General features: G+C 48.5%; 1 long non-coding RNA gene across 1 annotated transcript; it reads left to right on the top strand.

The window, feature by feature from the left end:
• Nucleotides 1–7,944: 7,944 nt before the first annotated feature.
• Nucleotides 7,945–8,590, top strand: LOC137017164 (uncharacterized). The gene is made up of 3 exons (XR_010894565.1): nucleotides 7,945–8,056; nucleotides 8,136–8,342; nucleotides 8,477–8,590. It is a non-coding gene; the product is annotated as an uncharacterized lncRNA (long non-coding RNA).
• Nucleotides 8,591–10,768: the final 2,178 nt, after the last annotated feature.

A 10,768-nucleotide genomic window follows, 5' to 3' on the forward strand; every position in this document is an offset into this window, starting at 1 on the left:
AGGTGGGTGAATCCAAAAAATCACTGGCTGCGTCCGAAACCGCCTACTTCTCTACTATTTAGTAGGGGAAAAGCAGTAGGCGAGCGATTAAGTATGTCAGAAGCAAAAAGAGTAGGGCTGCGTCCGAAATCGCATACTACATGAGTAGGTACTACATTTGAATTTGAACGTACTTCCCGACCGTTAAAACAGTACGTTCTATATAGTATGAATATGGGTAGTATGAATGGAATTCGGACGTAGCTACTACATCCGCCATGTTAATGTTGTCACTTGTCATGCGTCGTCACAACAGCGCGCAAATTTAAATATGTCAAAGTATAATCACCTATTTAGCTAGGAAATTTTACCTCAGAATAAAAATACATCTGTGAATATCACGACAGAGGCTGATTTGAAGCAACGAAATTAAGCAATTTATTGTTAAAATGAATGCATATAAAAATACACGAGAAACAAAAGACATGAATCAATAAACAAACTTGAATACATTATATATAAATAGTGTGTAGATAGACAGAGAGGGCGAGAGAAATGCACAACATGGCCTAAATATTATACAATATATACAAATAAATACAATGATAATAAAAACTACAAACTGTGAGCCCTATAAACTACTGCTGCCTGAATGTTGCTGTCCGTTAAGTTTTCTAATCTCATTAAACTGCTTAACAACGAACGTCTCCGTTAAATAAAACAGTGTTAACAAGCGGATGTAACGTTATCTCGACCTGTTGGTTAGCTTGATGTGCTGTCAGTAATAATGATTAAACATCTTTTTACAACCGACTCTTAATCTTCTCATTACATTGTTTAAACTTTCAATAAGTCAGCCGTTTACTTACATTATGTTAAACAAGTGCAATTTAACCACAATAAACAGTTTTTCCCTGAGGTACTGAAGGACTTGAATGAGCTGCATATCGCCGCTTTCCGCCATTTTTGAATTATGAAGAATCCTCTCTCCTGTGGCATCACGGGATAGCGCAGCGTCCATCGAATGCCTACTACAGAATTCGGGCGGAAGCAGTAGGTCATCCGGGTACTTCTCGCCTACTGTTTTTCGAATACTATGAATTCGGACATACTACTCGCCTCGCATACTGTTTTTCGCATACTATATAGTAGGGAAGTATGCGATTTCGGACGCAGCATAGGCGAAAATTACCTAGGTGACGTAATAATTCTCGCGAGATTCGGCCGTGCGCCTGCTTAAAGTGCGTCCGAAACCGCCTACTTACCTACTATATAAAAGGGGAAAAGCAGTAGGCGAGCGAATAAGTATGTCAGAAACCTCAGTAATCATAAATGAGTAGTCGAGGAGTTCCCGGATGGCCTACTACTTCCGCCCAGATTCTGAAGTATTCCTCGATAGATACTTTTCTATCCCAGGAGGCCACGGGAGAGGATACGTCATAATCAAACACTTGAGAAAAGTGACGCGGATGCTGTTAAATGTGAGTATTGAAAGCCAAAAACACATTTGTTGAACTACTGTAGAGTAAACTGCTGAATGTGTGAAGATGCTAGACACTATAGTTGTGACTTTACTGTAAAACACGATTTGTTATGTATTATGTAGATAACGGGATCTCTAGTAAACACACATAACTTAATTCTCCGAAGTGGAATTACATATTCTAAACCATATACATCTTAAAGATTCTTATTAAATGTTTATTTAACCTCTGACAGGAACATATTTAAGTATTATGACTTATGAGTGATGTGTTTGTGCTGTTATTCACTCAACACTGCTTACATTACATGAATGAAAATAATGTAAACAAATAAATCGTACTCGGTTACTAACGTAACCTCGGTTCCCTGAGATACGGAACGAGTACTGCGTATGGGAAAGGTCTCCCTTTTTCCCCGCTGCTGAAGCCTTTTTCAATAACGCAGTGTAACTGCACCGTCATTGGTTCACTCATAGACAAGTTGTTGAACCAATGGCGGCGCGGCATAGCTGCGCGGCCTATGGCGACAAAGCGCGCGAATATTCCCGCCGAAATGGGCGGGGTATAGGGCTATATAAGCAGGCGTTTCGCCATAGGATTTCAGTGTCAATCGACTGAAGCGACGACCCTGAGCCGCAGCCTCGTGGCACGGCAAGTGACGCAGTACTCGTTCCGTATCTCAGGGAACCGAGGTTACGTTAGTAACCGAGTACGTTCCCTTTCGATACTTCACTCGTACTGCGTATGGGGAACGAATTCAACCACGCCGTGCCACGGCTGGGAACGATATAGCTTGCATTTGGCCACCCAGAGGGGGGCAAAAAGGACAAGCGGAGGCAAAGCCTAACCGAACCCATGGTTACACTGAAGGAAGATACTTCCTATGGTGGCGTGAAGCGGGACCTGTTGGAAGCCGCTAATCACACCGACAGGACCCGAGCTTGTAAGGTCGGGACATCGAGGTGATAGAACCTGACAAAGGTGGACGGCGAAGACCAGCCGGCCGCCTCACAGATGTCTTGGATGGAAACTCCGTTGGACCAAGCCCACGAGGAAGCCATTCCTCTAGTGGAGTGGGCCCTGACTCCTATGGGGCAATTAGTGCCCAGTGAGGAGTAGCACAGGTTAATAGCATCCACTATCCAACGGGAAATGCGTTGTTTCGAGACCGGAGACCCTTTGGTGCGGCCGCCAAAACAAACAAAGAGCTGATCCGACAGTCTGAAAGACTGTGATCGGTCTATGTAGGTCCTCAATGCCCTGACTGGGCAGAGTAGCTGCAGCTCTGGTTCGTCCGCCGAGGGAGGAAGAGCAGAGAGCGAGATGACCTGAGCTCTAAACGGAGTTGAGAGCACTTTAGGGACGTAGCCATGCCTAGGTTTCAGAACGACCTTAGAGTCACCAGGCCCGAATTCGAGGCATGCAGGGTTCACAGAGAGGGCCTGCAAATCGCCAACACGCTTTACCGATGCTAGTGCTAGTAGCAGAGCGGTTTTTAGTGTTAGGGGCCTGAGGTCGGCTGAACCCATTGGTTCAAATGGGGCTCCTTTCAAGGCCCTGAGGACCAACGAGAGGTCCCAGGAGGGAATAGTGAGAGGGCGAGGAGGATTCAAACGCCTAGCACCTCTCAAAAACGGATCACGAGCCCGTTTCGTCCCACCGATTGGCCAGCAATAGGAGCGTGGAACGCTGCAATGGCTGCTACGTAAACCTTAAGCGTGGAAGGGGAGCGCCCCATTTCCAAGCGTTCTTGGAGGAAAGACAGTATGGAAGATACGTCACTCTCCACAGGGTCTATGTTGCGTGTTGAACACCAATCAACAAAGACTGACCACTTCTGGTCGTAGAGGCGCCTCGTAGATGGGGCTCTAGCCTGAGAAATGGTATTTAGGACGTCCTCGGGGAGGCTAGTCGGCTCCCATCGAGGGACCAGAGGTGCAGAGCCCAGAGCTGCGGCTGTGGGTGCCAGATTGTTCTGTTTGCCTGAGAGAGGAGGTCCCGTCTCAGGGGAATCGGCCACGGGGCTCTTAGAGAGAGCCTGAATAGCTCTGAGGACCAAACCTGGTTCCTCCAGAGCGGGGCCACCAGAAGGACTCTGTGCTGGTCTTCTCTGATACGCCTGATGACCTGGGGGATCAGTGCGATCGGAGGGAAAGCATAAAGGAGCGTGCTGGGCCATGTGTGGGCCAGAGCATCTACTTCCTTCGAGAAAAATGTTGGGCAATGAGAGTTGTCTTCTGAGGCGAAGAGGTCTACCTCTGCCTTCCCGAAGAACTCCCAGATCGTGAGGACCACTTGGGGGTGGAGCATCCACTCGTCGGAGGGGATGTTGCTCCGTGACAACATGTCCGCACCCAGATTGTTCCTGCCAGGAACATGAGTCGCTCTGAGCGACTGAAGCCTCGGAAGAGCCCATTCCAGCAGTCGTTTCGCCAGAGCGCATAAGCGGCTGGACGAAAGACCGCCTTGGTGGTTCAGGTATGACACCACCGTCATACTGTCTGACCGAACTAGAACATGACGTCCCGTCAAGTAAGCCTGAAAGAACTGAAGGGCTTTCATCACTGCTAGCATCTCTAGACAGTTGATGTGTAGATGGCTTTCCTCGTGGCTCCACGAGCCGAAGGCCGGTCTGCCCTCGCACACAGCGCCCCAGCCCAAGTTGGAGGCGTCTGTTGAGAGCACCGTCCTCCGTGAGACCGCCTGTAAGGGGACTCCGCGTTGGAACCATACTGGATCCATCCAAGGTTTCAGGGCTAGAAGACAGGCCCGATTGACCTTGAGACATAGGCGGCCGTGCCGCCATGCGCTGGGAGGAACCCGGAACTTCAACCAGTACTGAAGAGGCCGCATCCGAAGAAGGCCTAGCTGCAGCACCGGGGAGGCGGAAGCCATCAGCCCTAGCAGCCTCTGGAAAAACTTCAGAGGGAGATAGGCTTTGTTCGTGACAGATGCCGTGAGCTGCTGAATTGCCAGGGCGCGCTCTGGCGAGACTACTGCCGTCATACGGACCGAGTCGAAAACTGCTCCCAGAAACGAAATTCGTTGAGTGGGGCATAGCGAGCTCTTGGCTAAGTTGACCCTGAGACCCAGGCATTGTAGATGGCTGAGGAGCACGGATCTGTGGCGTTCCAGCTCGTCTCGCGAACGGGCTAAGATGAGCCAGTCGTCGAGGTAATTCAGAACCCGGATTCCCATCTGTCTCAGAGGGGAAAGCGCCGCGTCCATGCACTTGGTGAAAGTGCGGGGAGCCAGAGACAGCCCGAAGGGCAGGACCGTATATTGGTATGCCACCCCTTCGTATGCGAATCTCAAGAATCGTCTGTGACGGGGGCTATCTGGATGTGAAAATACGCATCCTTCAGGTCCAGCGAGCAGAACCAGTCCTCGGGGCAAATGTGCGCGAGGATCTGCTTCAGCGTCAGCATTTTGAACTTCCGTCTCATGAGGGAGTGATTCAAAAGCCTGAGGTCTAGGATGGGTCTGAGACCGCCATCCTTTTTGGGGACCAGAAAGTAGCGGCTGTAAAAGCCTGTCTCGCTCTCTGACGGAGGAACCATTTCCACAGCTCCTTTTTCCAGCAACGACATGACTTCGGCCCGGAGGACATGAGCGTCGTCCGGATTGACCGATGTTTGAAGCACCCCGGCGAAGCGGGGGGGCCGTCGTGCAAACTGGAGCGAGTAGCCCTGGTTTACGATCCCCATGACCCATTCTGACACATCGGGGATGGCCTGCCAGGCCTCGGCCCGAGTGGCTAGGGGTTGAATAATGTTGGGTGACAGACCGCCGTTGAGAGGGTCGTACACCGCGAGGGGTGGAAGAGGAAATTTGCTCTTTTTGTGATGAGGTAAAAATTTGTCCGCCGTGAAAACGGCGTTTGGAGTGGGCGCAACAGGTGTGGGCCCAGCTGTCACTTGGAGTATGTTTCCCACGCCCGGAAATAAACGAGGCGGAGGGGAAATTACCCGTGGGAGCTTTTGGGGTGGTCCGGTCGTAACGGGGCGGTCCCCCATCCTCTTCCTGTCCGACGAATCAGGACGACTTCGGAGGCACCGGGTCCAGCACAATCCTGGGCCGGGGTCCCTGGCGCCTCGGGAAGGGAGGGCGCTTCGCAGGGCGCGAGCGCTGGCGATGCTCCTGGGGCGGCGCTGCCTGTGTTGCAGGTGGGGCTGGTTTGTTCTGCTGAGCCGGCGCAGTCCTGGGGCGGCTAGACGCAGAAGCGGAGCTGGAGCGCTTAGGCAAGAAATGCCTCATAGCCTGAGACGATTTCTGCGCGGCAGTAAAGCGCTCAGTGAAGCCATCCACTGCAGGCCCGAAGAGACCAGAAGGCGAGACCGGGGCGTCTAAGAAGGCCGTCTTGTCTAGGTCTTTGATCTCCGTTAGGTTGAGCCACAGGTGGCGCTCCAACACGACCAGGCTGGCCATGGAACGACCGATGGCCTGGGCCGTAGCCTTCGTAGCTCGCAGGGCAAGATCCGTGGCGCTGCGGAGATCTTTGAAGGCTGGCGCGTCGATTCCAGACTCATCCAGAGAGCGGAGGAGTTTGGCCTGGAATGCTTGAAATATGGCCATGGTGTGGAGCGCAGAGGCAGCTTGGCCCGCCGAGGTGTAAGCCCGTCCAGCCAGAGTAGAGGTGGTCCGACAGGGCTTGGAAGGAAGGGCCCTCTTCGTCTTCCAACCCACAGCCGCGGGAGGACAGAGGTGAGCAGCCACCGCTTCATCTAGGGGTGGCAAGCGCTCGTATCCCTTCTCCTCGGCGCCGTCGACGGCGGTGAGGGCGGAGCGGTGCGTAGTGTGGAGGCGGGCAGAGTAAGGAGCGCGCCACGACTTCGTCAGCTCTTCGTGGACCTCAGGAAAGAAGGGCGCTGAACGCTGGCGAGGTGCTTGGCGGCGGCCTGGCAGAAACCATTCGTCCAGGCGGCTGCGAGACGGCTCCTCTGGAGGGGCCCACTCGAGGTCCAGCTCTTCAACGGCTCTAGACAGGATGCGGAAGAGCTCGGCATCCATGCCCTGGCCATGCTCGATGGGTTCCAAGGGAGGCGGTGGAGCGGGGTCTTCCGGCTCGCCAGCCCATCCTTCCGCTTCGGAAGCCGCAAGAGACATGGAGTCGTCTTGTTCGTCGTCTGTTCCCCCGAATGAGACGAGGTCACTCGCTTCTGCGGAGGGACGCTGCTCAGGGCGAGAGAACAGAACTGGAGAGAGTTCCCTGGGAGGAGAGGGCGAGGCACGCGGGGGCTGGGCCGGCGTGAGCTCGCTCAACTCCTGGCGCTGAGTCGCTCTACCCCGCTGTCTTTTCCTCGCCGGACCGCGGGAGGAAGGAGACGGGAGGGCGCGAGCGGCGAGATCGCCCTCAGTGAAGAAGGCGACCCGCGAGCGCAGGGAAGCGAGACTCATACACTCGCAGTGCGGGCATGAGTCTCCAGCGAGCGCGCCGTCTGCGTGGGGCTTGCCCAGGCAAGCGACACACTCGCTGTGTCCATCGTCGTCGTGCAGGGGGGCCCTGCAAGTACCACATGAGTGGCGGGGCATCGTGAGACGCCGCTGCCGTGAAAACGGCAATTGGGTGGCTCTTTTAGAGCGGCGAGGGCCGCGGAAGCTCTTAAAGCGGTGAAAACCGCTGGAAATCGCTCTTTTAGAGCGGCGTTTAAGCCGCGGATGAAGCTCTCAGGCGGCGCGCCGGATGGCGGCAGGGGACGCACAGGAAGCGGCCGGAAGCGGGAAGCGGGAGGCGGCGGCTCGGCGACGGCGCTAGAAGCTGCAGTCCGCGAGGGCGCCGGCGCTTTCTTCCACCGGCGAGTCCAGGCGAGTCCGCTGCGGGAGCCTCTTCAGACGGCGGCGAGAGCAGAAGGCGGCGAGCTTCTTCGGCTTCAGGCGGAGATCAGCGAAGAGAAGTAGATGTCGTCGCTGAAGGAGAAAACACTGAAATCCTATGGCGAAACGCCTGCTTATATAGCCCTATACCCCGCCCATTTCGGCGGGAATATTCGCGCGCTTTGTCGCCATAGGCCGCGCAGCTATGCCGCGCCGCCATTGGTTCAACAACTTGTCTATGAGTGAACCAATGACGGTGCAGTTACACTGCGTTATTGAAAAAGGCTTCAGCAGCGGGGAAAAAGGGAGACCTTTCCCATACGCAGTACGAGTGAAGTATCGAAAGGGAACTACAGTAACTACACATATGTGTAATTTATTTTATTTGTCCATTAGTACTGTTCATACATTAAGGAACATTTGTGTTGGATAAGAAGTGAGTTAACACATCAACATGTAAATGTAGATTTGAGCACATAAATCTCAGGAAACTTGTCTGATGTTACAGGGACAGATGAGCACACGTGTGTTTATCAGGTAGAGGAATGATGCCATCAAAAGCTTTCGGTGAGGATACTACAGAAATGAATACAAAGTCTATTTAAATCTAAAGTCTATTTTATTTTAATTATTGGAATTTAAACAGACTTGTTACAGCACTTTTCTGGTTCTTGATGTCTGTATGTTTGCTGCAGAGCTTTTGTGGAGCAGGACCTGCAAGGAAAGCTGACAACGGCATTTGTTAGAAATAAAGAGGAAAGCCTGAAACAAAATATAAAGTAAGATCATTTCGTTATTTCTAAAACAGAAATCAAATAACACTGTCTGCTTTTGTATTATATTTGTGCATTATTGTAGGATGTGAATGTCCTCAGACTGGTGTGAGCACTGAGGATGGAGAGCCACAGCAGATCCTGGGAATGGTTCAGTGTCATGGACGAGATCCTCCATCACTCCTCCTTTCAAGTGACTCAATCAAGGACACACTGGAGGAGACGCTGCACAGATCAAACCAGCAAACCTTCTGCTGACCAGCTCAGTGGTTTAGCCCACCACACCACAAATGTAATGAAGCTACAACAAAAATTAGCAAGTAATTGTAAAAATATGAAATTAAATATGTCAAGAAACAGAATGCTGACATGAATTAATTGTAAAATGTTTTAATCTGCTGATGGAGAACACATGAATGTTTGCAGCAGCAGATTGTCCCGCACATCTTCTCCCACTCCTGCTTCAAGGTTGAGGGTTTAGGGGTCCATCATCATCATTTTCCTCATCCTCTGGATCAACACTGTCCCCATTGAGAAGAGCAGCAGTGAGGGACATGATGATGAAGGTGTTCATCAGCTGCTTCATCAGAATAAAGCTGCAAAATTGGCACAGCTGTGTTGAGATGACAACAGGACTGTAAATACCTGATTGTTAGATCAATACATTTGAATAAAGCTTTGTTTTGTGTGTTGTTGTCTTGTATATGTATTTATTTATTGTCATTATTACTTGTATTTCACTTTTTTTTATTAATTATGCTATTATTATCATTTAGATGTATATATTTTATTAAGCAATGAATTAATGCATGAATTGACTGTAAATTGAGATATATTCATATCTGCTGTATTTGTCTAGTGTGTGTTCATGCACATCTGTCATATGACAAAACATTACATTTTGCTTGTTTTACAAAAGAAGTAAAATGAAAAGTTATATAATTAAGTTTTGGTCAGCATTTATCATTGTTATTGTGTATAAGTGTTGGGATGTGCTAGCAGAGCAATTCATTCTGGAGTAATCTTAATTTTAAGTAGTTATACTTAAATTTTTTGAGTATAAAATCAGTCTTCTCCAAAGGCGAGCTCTTCGAGCAGCTGCTGATGTCTTCTTTGGCTTCAGACATTGCTAACACTGAGGAAAACTGCTCTAGGTAGGGTTGAGTTACTGGTGCTGTGCGGTGTTAGTGCACCTGTCACTCATATCTTTATTTTTATTGCAGGATCTACAATTACAAGATCAGGGAAAATACCATGGTTGTATCTTAAACAATGAACAATAATGACAAAAAACAAAAAAATATGGGTTTGTATACATGATAGTTTGAGATTATATACACAGACATAAAACATGACAAGATTAAATATTTTGAATACATAATGCATAAAAGTTATTTGTTAATTTATAAGCATGAGGGATGAAACTAAAGCTAATTCAACAAGAAAAAGAGGAAAACAAATGAGATTTATGCCACTTTTGCTTGTGGATTGACATTTTTGCATATAAAATAAAGAAATTAACAATATATTCACGCGAATTTGGGTTTTTGTAACAAAAAATAAACTCACATCACTAGTTAAAAGAACTTTAAATTAACCCAAATATATATTAATTGTAGCCTACTACAATTACAAAATTACTGGCAGCTGTGTCTTCAACAAGACCACAGAATAAGCAATTTGATCAATATCAAGATATTTACAGATAGATGAATTAAACCTGTCACTCATCTTTTAAGTTGTTGCGCTTGCGATAACGTCGTAGGTCACATGATAACGTCAACATGGCGGATTATTCTCGGATCTCATTCATACTCAACGAGATTTGGCTGTTAAGTACCTACTCTTTTAGCGCTCGTTAAGTAAGTACTTATTGAAATTAAGTACCTACTCATTGAGTAGGCGGTTTCGGACGCAGCCACTTACTTTTTTTTTTAGTGTAGGTAGACTTTCCTACGGAGCCCCTAAAGGGACCTTTGCAAAAAAAAAAATTTGACAGAGTTTTGCGTGCTCACGAGATACTTTCGCGTGCGCACGAGAAACTTTCGCGTGCTCACGAGATACTTTTGCGTGCGCACAAGAAATGTATTGCGTGCTCACGAGATACTTTCGCGTGCGCACGAGATACTTATGTCGTGCGCACGCGTTACAATTTCCGGTTTGTGTAATACTATAACCTACTTCATTTGTGCGTCACTGCCTATGAAGAATGCCAGAGTATGGATGCACATAAACTAATAAAGATCATGAAAATTAAAGAGAAAATGAGAGTGGATGCACATGAACTAATACAGCTGTATTTGCTCAAAATCTGGCTTTCTTAGACCAGATCGTCTAGGATGAATCCAGCTAATTATTCGTTTTAATTAAACACGTGCCTTCCTTATATCTAAAGTGCTTTATGTCAATGGCTCTGCTCGCAATAAGCGCTGTAAGAATTGAATGGAGAAAATAAGCATGTCTCTGCCACCTGTAAGGATGCGTTAAATCCGACAAAGTGGTTTAATAAAGGGCCGTTTGATCTTGTGAAATATTAAATTTTAGTACGCCTACATTTTACAGTTCCAGCACTTTTACATGGGAAAATATAAATATGGCCTACTGCCCTAACGGAATACAAAGTTTCATCATTTTTACTGTACCAATGTTTTTTCATGAACCATTAAACGTGGCATTATGCACATCCATATTTGCATTTTCTGCATAATTTGAGCAAAT

The sequence above is a fragment of the Chanodichthys erythropterus genome, chromosome 1 (genome assembly GCF_024489055.1).
Source record: "Chanodichthys erythropterus isolate Z2021 chromosome 1, ASM2448905v1, whole genome shotgun sequence".
Taxonomy (NCBI): Eukaryota; Metazoa; Chordata; class Actinopteri; order Cypriniformes; family Xenocyprididae; genus Chanodichthys; species Chanodichthys erythropterus.